This window comes from Danio rerio, chromosome 12 (genome assembly GCF_052040795.2).
Source record: "Danio rerio strain M-AB ecotype USA chromosome 12, GRCz13ab, whole genome shotgun sequence".
In the NCBI taxonomy this organism is placed as follows: Eukaryota; Metazoa; Chordata; class Actinopteri; order Cypriniformes; family Danionidae; genus Danio; species Danio rerio.
Genome location: NC_141032.1, coordinates 40,727,026 through 40,736,583, shown reverse-complemented (window position 1 = coordinate 40,736,583; position 9,558 = coordinate 40,727,026).

Genomic DNA, 9,558 nt, shown 5'->3' with positions numbered 1-9,558 from the left:
CAAGTTTGGTTTCACTTCATTTACCTAAAAAAAAAAAAAAAAAAAAAAAAAAAAAAACATAAAAAAATAATGTAGGATAATCCTTCTGAGAATTTCCTGACAGTCAAGCTATATGCCATATATACAGATTAATAAAAGTGTAAAGCATTGTTTACTACTTTTGTCTTTTTATTAAATAAGACCTATTATTTGAATAAGAATAGTCTTAATGTTTGTCATTCAGAATAGTGAGAACAACTCTATAGCAGAAATGCAAGGCTATGTCATCTTGTTTTCTGTCAGTTTCTGCATCCTCTTATCAAGTGTGGGATTCAACATGACTATGTTAATTTGAATTCAGCTACTTATTTTTTTTAGAAGCTAATTAATGCAACCAAAAACAAAAAGTAACTCGCATTACATTTTTTTTTTTTAAAAAAGGAACTCAAATATTATTACTTGTTACATAGAAAAGTAATATCATTATGTAACTTGCATTACTTGTAATTCGTTACCACAAACAGGGCTTAATTTTTGCTGGAACATGCCGGATCATGCACCTCTGAAATCTGATCTGGCACCTCATTTTACCGATCCCCCTCCTCAACCGTCCTCCTCCCCGGTCCGCTGTTCACTTTCACTTTCTTTCACGACTCCCCAACTCTTCACTTTCGTCCACGACACCCCCTCCTGCTCACTTTCGTCTGCAACACCCCCACCCATCACTATTGGCACTTCCACACAAACCAGTCTCTACTTTTGTGCGCGGCACCTCTGCATCCTCGGGTAACATGCCGGATCGGTAACCCCGATCTGTCCAGGGACTGCCCACAACACAACTACTGAACTGATGAAAATGCAGCAAATGACCCTGACTCTTTGATTCGTTTTAGTAAATCAAAAACTTGACTCCCAATTTAACAATTTGTACAAATCAATACTTTTTAGCAATTACGAAACATACAGCATGACCACTGAAGTCTGATTCTGAAACGCATAACTCTTATGAAGCCATTTCCTTTAGTGAATCATAAACATACAATGCTATAAAACCCAATGACTCATATAAGCTGCTTCATTAAATTTAATCAGTATCCTAGAATCTTGACTAGAGTAGAAATACTTGTGCCATTTTTCTCCTTTATTAAATCAAAACATACAGTAGTCTGTTAGCTAATGCCACTTTCTCTTTATTACATTAGCAAAGTGTATGAATAATTAGAATCTATTATTTAATAAAAACTAAAACCTCTAAGGAATCATAATAATCAGAGCTAGAATGCCTATATTTAGTGATCTACATACACTCACACACACATACACTTGTGCAAGCAACTCTCGTCCTCTTCATACACTCTGTGATTCATGGCCAGGGCTGTGCGTGGAGGGCAATTACACCTTATCGATCCCAAACTCCCGTGGGCTGAAATGTATGTATGTGCATGTGCTGTCAAGCTGGACTTTCACCAACACATTCAGCCTGACATGTTCACTACTTAAAACGTCCATTGGGGTTTCACCCCGGTGGTCTCGCTAAACCTGTAGCACCGACTCAAGGTCAATTTACCCCCAACCCTTCATCTTCCTTTACTCTCCAGCTTCCAATCTCAAAGCTAGCTATGACTGACGTGAGTGCAACAGGAAAGGTCATTCTCTGTCTACACCCGGTACAGCTTTCCAGATGCCTCCGATGAAAACAAACACCCCTTCCAGCTAATCTAGCGGTCTCTAGAGTCTCGACGGGCTCTTTTGTTGCACAGAGATGTACTAAAGCGGGCCTGGCAAGCTGTGGCTTTGACAGTAAGTGACGAAACAGAAGTTTTTTTTGTGATGTGAGAGGGTTTTGCTTGTCTCGTCTGAGCCCAGGCTTGAGATATGAGCTTTTAAGTGTCACAAAAACAGGAAGTGAAGTGGGAGAGGTGTGAAAGAAAAGTGATAATCCATGTCACGACTGGCGGAGCGTGATATTGAGAAATGATTGTGTGCGTGCTTGCATACATGTTACCGGTGGCGCACAGGGGCTGTGGTTTGACAAAGTGGAACATGGTGTTTTGGATTTCACATTTTGGCAGGCTGTCTACAGCATTGGTAACAATGTCCTGTTTACACCTGGTGTTTGTATGAATTTCAAATGAGTTTTCAGTGTGAACAACCTCCTTATTGTTATTTTTTATTTATATTTGCAGAATGCAGGACTGACATTATTACAGTCCATATTCAAAATATTGGATTTTTTTTTCTTTTTTTTAATCCTCCTACGATAACTATACACAAGCACCAAAAGGAGTGAGTGTGCCTAACAATCAAGCAACAATGTTAGCTGCTCAGCTAATGTTTACGTTTTTATAATATTTTTTATTATTTGCTAAATAAAACCACCTAATTTGGTGTTTTATTACTCTGAATCTGAATCCAATTTTGTCACATTCGTTTCATTTGGTCACATTTTTGGCCATGTCCCCGCATATAGAGGCAGCCTAAATGAAACTAAATACAGTTTTTTATGCCAAGGCATCTTGTGGTGCCAAAATATAATTGGGTGAACTGGCAGTGGGAGGAGTTACACAGACCAAAAGAAAGACATTCTGAGAAAACAAAAATTTCAAAAGCAGAATGACTTTAGCGTTGTTTTTTTTTTCAGATAAACAAGTGTTTGTGCACTACTTTCAGATAATGCTTACATGCTTCTTTTGTTATCTGCAAACATATAATATTGTTATGCTTTATAGGAGCCATTTAAATCCAGACCATTGTTTGTTCTGCTAAAGAACAAAAATACATGAGGTGAGTAAATGATAGCAATTTTACATAAAATTTTAATTGTAAGACCCTGAGACACATAAACATTTTCACATGTTATTAATCTGCAGCTTTTTAGGCCACTTGTGTTTGGATTTAGTTAGGACATTACCCACTTATTTAAATCATAATAATGTGGACAAACAAATCATGTGGTCAAAACAATTCATAGCCCTTTTTTTACACAAGCATTTATTGTTGTCTTCTTGTGATTATATTGGTGAAAATGCATCTTGCATATAATTTTTAAAATCATTTATCCATATTACTGAATGGGGATCACATCATGAAAACAGGGTAAATATCAAATGTTTAAATTGCAAGACAGGCTTTTCATTCAGATGCGTTGCTGTTTTTTTTTTTTCTATGACTTTTAAATATGAAATACATTTTCTTATACATTATGTCTGCATGTTAAAATAGCATGCAGTCATTTGTTTTTTTTACTGTGTCTGCGCATATTTATTTAAATAATTTATTTATAAATATTTAATTTATTATTTATTTTGGCTGCATAGACTATTGTCGCTTGTTAAACTATTTATTTTCTCAACCAAAATAATTTTCATTCTTGTTATCACTGCTGGAAACTTAAATATTAGAGTTATTTTTTGATCAGACTACTTGTTGTATAACAGACTATTACTTGCGCACGCATAACCGTTTGCATAATCTTCAGGCCGGTTGAAGTAATTTTTTTTCCGTTCATTTTGTTATTTTAGTAACTGTTGAAACGTAGCAGAAATTAAATGATTTAATGAGATTTAGCCTTGCTCAGAATAATTTTATTAATCTTTTAATTAGTTTTATGAATACCGCGTTATGAGTATGAGTTTTCAGGATGCATTTTAGGTTTCGGGTGTGGCTACTTTTACTTTCTATAGCCTACATTGAATGTATAATTAAAATGCAATAATTATCCTAGCTTTTTTCATTTTTTTCAGTTGTATTATAAATATTTAAGTATTTTTTAATTTCAACTTTTTATTTATGCATTATTTATTAATTTAGGCTATTTATTTTTATTTTTTTTGCATGTTAGTTATTGCTGACGAGAACTATATTTATCTTTTCGAAGTGGTTTAACAATTAGGTTTCACTTAGTTCTTATTACAGCTGAAAAATAATACAGTTACTTTTAATAACTTAAAGTATTACAGGATGAACATGAGTTTGCTTCGCATATACCGCAAGCTTATGATGCAGATGTTAAATGACAATGTTGCGTGGAGCTTTTTATATTACTCTGTAACAAAGTAATATAATGTTTTGACAATTTATGTTAGCGCTATGAAATCAATGCTTTCGGCTATGAATTAATAAAACTAGTAGGTCGAACCATGGGTAATGTAGTAACTCGAGTAGGGTTCTGAAAAGAAATCGATTAGCAGAAACCAGTAGTTGTGCAATCACTAATACCTGTACACACACACACACACACACACACACACACACACACACACACACACACACACACACACACACACACACACACACACACACACACACACACACACACACACACACACACGTTCTGTCTGGTTCTCGAATCTGATTGGTTGATAGCAATGAAATATTGTGCAACTTCCTCCTGTTGAATTCCTCCTCACCCTTCTGTATCACTCTGCCCATGTAGAGTGACAGCAGATAAATAGACTCACTACAGTTTGACAAAAAAAAAAAAAAAGTACAATTACAGCTGAACAAATCATTATAAAGCAATTACAATAAGTACCATTCTAAGTTGACCTCTTTCTTTCGTTTGCCATTTATGCTTTTGTGTATTTATGTCATAGTAATCTGGTAGTGTTTGCTTTGATTCGGCTTTTTCGGGGTTAATAGTTGTGATCTCCCTATTGCAACAGAGAAATACTAGGAAATCTATGTAGCCTTATAATCTTAAAATGTGAGCAAAATCATCTGTTTTTGGATATTAGCCTACACTAGAAAATCATTTAAATACTGGCTTTGAAGGGAAGCTGGTGAATTAGTAGTTGTTTCTGCTCAGAAGAAAGTAGTTCCCCATATAAAAGGATTTTTGAGACTCTCCGTGTTTGATTTTCTTTATTATACACACGATTATGTATGTATTATGTAGGACACTAAATCACTTGTAGAATTAAGAAATCAGTAAAAATAATAATAATAATAATAATAATAATAATAATAATAATAATAGGAGAAAACTGGGAATGTTGAATATATAAGACAGAAGGGCAAATACTTACAAGTATTGGAAAGAAAAAAATCCCTTTGATAAATAAATAAATACAGTTTTGATTTAGGCCAATCAGATAAATAGCAGTTCTGCTCTGCTAACAAAACCCAAGTCAGGGTTTAAAAATAATACAAAGCCTGTCCAATGAATATAAAGTGTTTTTTCTAGATAGATTTTGGACAAGTTAAGAATCCTGATGTAAACATCACATACAACACGAGGGTGGTCTGGACATAAGGGTGGTCTGAACATTACCGCAATTATCAGAACATCATTCATGCTGCATTTTAAAGGCCGTCAAAAAAAAAAAAGGAATAACAAAAGTGAACTACAAAAGGCCTGATCTGTAAGATGTGTAAGACAAGCTAGATGTTCTGATGCCTGAGGGCAGAACTTGGTAAAGTTGCCCCACACTAAAAAAGCCATCTGGGAAGTCTGCTTTTGATCAGTGTGAGTTCCTTTGAGCCCATCAGTGGCGCTGTAGAGCCCGCCCGTCATCAGCAGTAGGGGTGTGAGCTGTCTTCAGCCTAACAACTTCATCAGGCGAGCTGCTAATTATGCGCAAGGCTCATTAGCGAGGCCTGAGGAAAACGTGGAGCTTTAAAACTTCATTAATGTAAGCATTCAGCCTGAGCATAATTACATCCCCTGCCCCCTCTTGCCACGAGACGCCACATTAACCTCCGACTCCATCCGGACACTGGAGCAGACTCTCGACAGACTTCCTCCACAGCTGCTCCGGCTGGGATTGCACGCTCCAGTGTGGGTAAAAAGCATGCACACTTTTCTCCCCTCAGTCTCTGTTATAAGCCCTCAATCAACACCGTGGAGCAGACCTTGTCCCATATGACCTCCTTGCTGCTCCCATACAATCTTGCATGCTGTCATCACTCAATTCAGGTCAAACTGGAGATATTCAAACAACTGCTTCTTAAAAAATGGCTCATGTTAGGTGAATCAAAAACCTAAAACAAACTAAGTTAAACTACTTTAACTAGTTTGAATATTTTGAGTGAATCAACAATACAGTGTGACTAGTGTAGTCCAATTCTTAAACAAATGCCTTTTACAATTAGATTTTTTTAGTGAAGTAAAGACATACAGTCTGAACAGAGTAGTGTGGCTCCCAATTCAACAATTTGTATAAGCCATTTATTTCTTATTAGTTTAGAATAATGTAATGTAATGTGTATTTATATAGCGCATTTATTGTGTATGGCCATACACCCAAAGCGCTTCATAATCATGAGGGGGTCTCTCCACACCACCAGTGTGCAGCATCCACTTGGATGATGCGACGGCAGCTACAGGACAACAGCACCAGTGCGCTCACCACACACCAGCTATTGGTGAAATGGAGAGACAGTGATAAAGCCAATTCGGTGGAAGGGGATAATTGGGAGGCCATGATCGTATGGGCCGATAGAGGGACTTTGGCCAGGACACCGGGGTTACACCCCTGCTCTTTCACGAGAAGTGCCATGGGATTTTTAATAACCACAGAGAGTCAGGACCTCGGTTTAACGTCTCACCTGAAAGATGGCGCACACTGACAGTATAGTGTCCCCTTCACTTTTACTGGGGCATTAGGACTCACATAGACCACAGGTTGAGTGCCCCCTGCTGGCCTCACTAACACCACTTCCAACAGCAACCCATCCTATAAAACTGTTAATTTTAGGTCAATCAAAAACCTAACAAACAAATTTAAAAGTACTTTGAGCATTCTGAGTGAATCAAACAATAGTCCTATTTTAAAATGGTCTAGTCCCATTTTTAACTAAATGACTGATTCTTTATAAGAAATTATACATGCAGATGACTCTTATGATTCATTTTTTTAGTGATGCAAATACATGCAGCCTGAACAGAGTAGTTTGATTCCCACCTAAACAATTTGTATAAAACAATTATTTCTTAGTGGTTTGGAACAGTGTTTCCCAACCCTGTTCCTAAAAGCACACCAACAGTACATATTTTGGATACCTCTCTTATCTGACTCAGCTTCAGGTTTTGGAATCTCTTCTAACGTTCTGGTGAAGTGATTCAGGTGTGTTTGATTAGGAAGAAGTTGAAAATGTGTTCTGTTGGTGTGCCTTCAGGAACAGGGTTGGGAAACACTGGTTTAGAAACATACAGCATGGCGCTGAGTTGGTACTTTATAGTAATTCATACAGTAAACATACAAGACAAAAGGTGAAGTCTGAATATGCAGCAAATGACTTGTATGGATTGTTTAATGAATCAAAAACTTGATTCCCAATTTAACAATTTTAACAAATCAAGTCCTTTTAGCATTTATGAAACATACAGCACGACTAGTGAAGTCTGATCGTCAAACATTTGATCTCCCCTCAGTCTCCTTTATGAGCCCTCAATCAACACCATGGAGCAGACCTCATCCCATATGACCACCTTACTGCTCCCATACAATTCTGCATGCTGTCATCACTCAAAACGTTTGTGAGGGAACCAAAGAGAAGAACAGGGTGAGAACAGAGAATCGGTTGGATAAGGCTATTGATCTGACAATGCTCTTTTTTTTTTCTTCTCCTTTCTCCCCGCTGTCTTCCATTTCGTTAAAAGTGCGAGTCCCTAGGTTATAAGTTGGAGGTTTCACAGCTTTGCAAGTGGATTTCATCAGCGTCTCGCGGCCTAATGCATATGTCAAGCTGATATCTTGGCAGCCATGATGAGACCTTTATTTGGAAAGAATGAATAATTTACTGGCTCGTATCTGAAGAAAGTGATTGATGTATTTGATTGTGCTTTGAGACCACTATCACCTGTTTAGCTGTCTCGAAAAAAACGTGGAAAGAATCGAGCCGTGTCTGTTTGCTCAAATTGTCTGATCATATCTGCTCTTTATTTTACTTTACTTGTAATGAACAAAATGGAATGACAGGTCTGAAAAACTGAAATGACGAACAATGAACAAAATGTGTAAAATTGGCCTATTTCACTTCATACTGAGGTAGAAAGGCTTGTTGAGGCATCAAAACTCTCTTTTACTGGTCACACAATATGGAACACAATATAAAATGTCATTTAAATTAGATTTTAAGCCATCTAATATTTATCTTTTAATATTTAACTTTTTGTCTTTTTTATTCATCTTTTATCTTTTTTACTGGTTTGTTTTCTATTAGGTAGTTTAGAGAGTAATTTTCAGCTAGTTTGGAGGTTTTGATATATTGCTTTATTTTACTTAGTACTTTACTTTTTACCTTAATAACATTAATAACATAATTGATTTTTCTTTTCTTTTTTGAGATGTTTGCTGTTTGACGTCTTTTCACTTTTGTAAATAAATTCACTAATTTTTACATTGTTTGGTTTTCGTTTTCTTATCAAAGTTTTCTCTTTAGAGCTAAACTTTAAAAAAGTCGTAACTTCTAATAATTGTTTTTAAGTATTATATAATATTTACTAATTTCTATTAGACAAAATCAATAATAAATAATACTACTATTAATCGTGGCAAAAAGATAAACAGCATAAAATAATTAAATTTTTTTATTTTTTAATTTAAGTATTTATTTATGCAAGTTCCATTAATAATAGTTAAAATGAATTATATTAAAGTTTAAAAAATAAGTTTTATTGTCATTTATCATTATCATCACTACTACTACTATGAATTGTTGCTAAAAAGTTAAACAGTATAAAATAATTCAATTATTTTAATTCAAGTATCTATTCATGCAAGTTCCATTAATAATAGTTAAAATTAATTATATTAAAGTGAAAAAAAAAAGATTTTTGTCATTTATCATCATCACCATCAATATCATCACTATTACTACTACTACTACGAATTGTTGCTAAAATATAAACAGTATAAAATAATTCAATTATTTTAATTCAAGTATATTTTCATGCAAGTTCCATTAATCATAGTTAAAATTAATTATAATAAAGTGAAAAAAATAGGTTTTATTGTCATTTATCATCATCATCACTACTACTACTACTACTACTACTACTACTAATGGTTGCTAAAAGATAAAAAAAATATAACAATTATATTATTTGAACTCAACTATTATTCATACAAGTTCCATTTACAAAAGTCAAAAAAATAATTATCTAATATCGAAGAGCAAAAATATTCAATGTTGTGGCTGGGCATTAATCAAAATTCCATTACTTGATTTAGAAATAATTGAGTAAATGCACACTATATTTGATTATTGATTAAACTTCATCATCATTGAACAACTTAAACTAAAAGACCCATTGCCTAAAATGAACATTCACTTTTTTCATGTATAAAAAGTGAACATTTTTCATATTAAAAATAGAAAATAAGCAGTATCTCTTCTAAATAAAATAACTTTTGTATTTCCTGTAAATAATAGTTTAACAGTGCATTTCTTGAATCTTCTGTAAAAAAATAATTTAATGTAAATAATAAAGCATCTCAGAGCAGCTTCCAGTCATTGTTGATGTATAGTGCAAAGTAAGGATCAAGAATGGTTCATCATCCATACTTGACCAGAGATCAGATGTGGCTGCAAAATTCATTAATTCATTTTCTTGTCAGCTTAGTCCCTTTATTA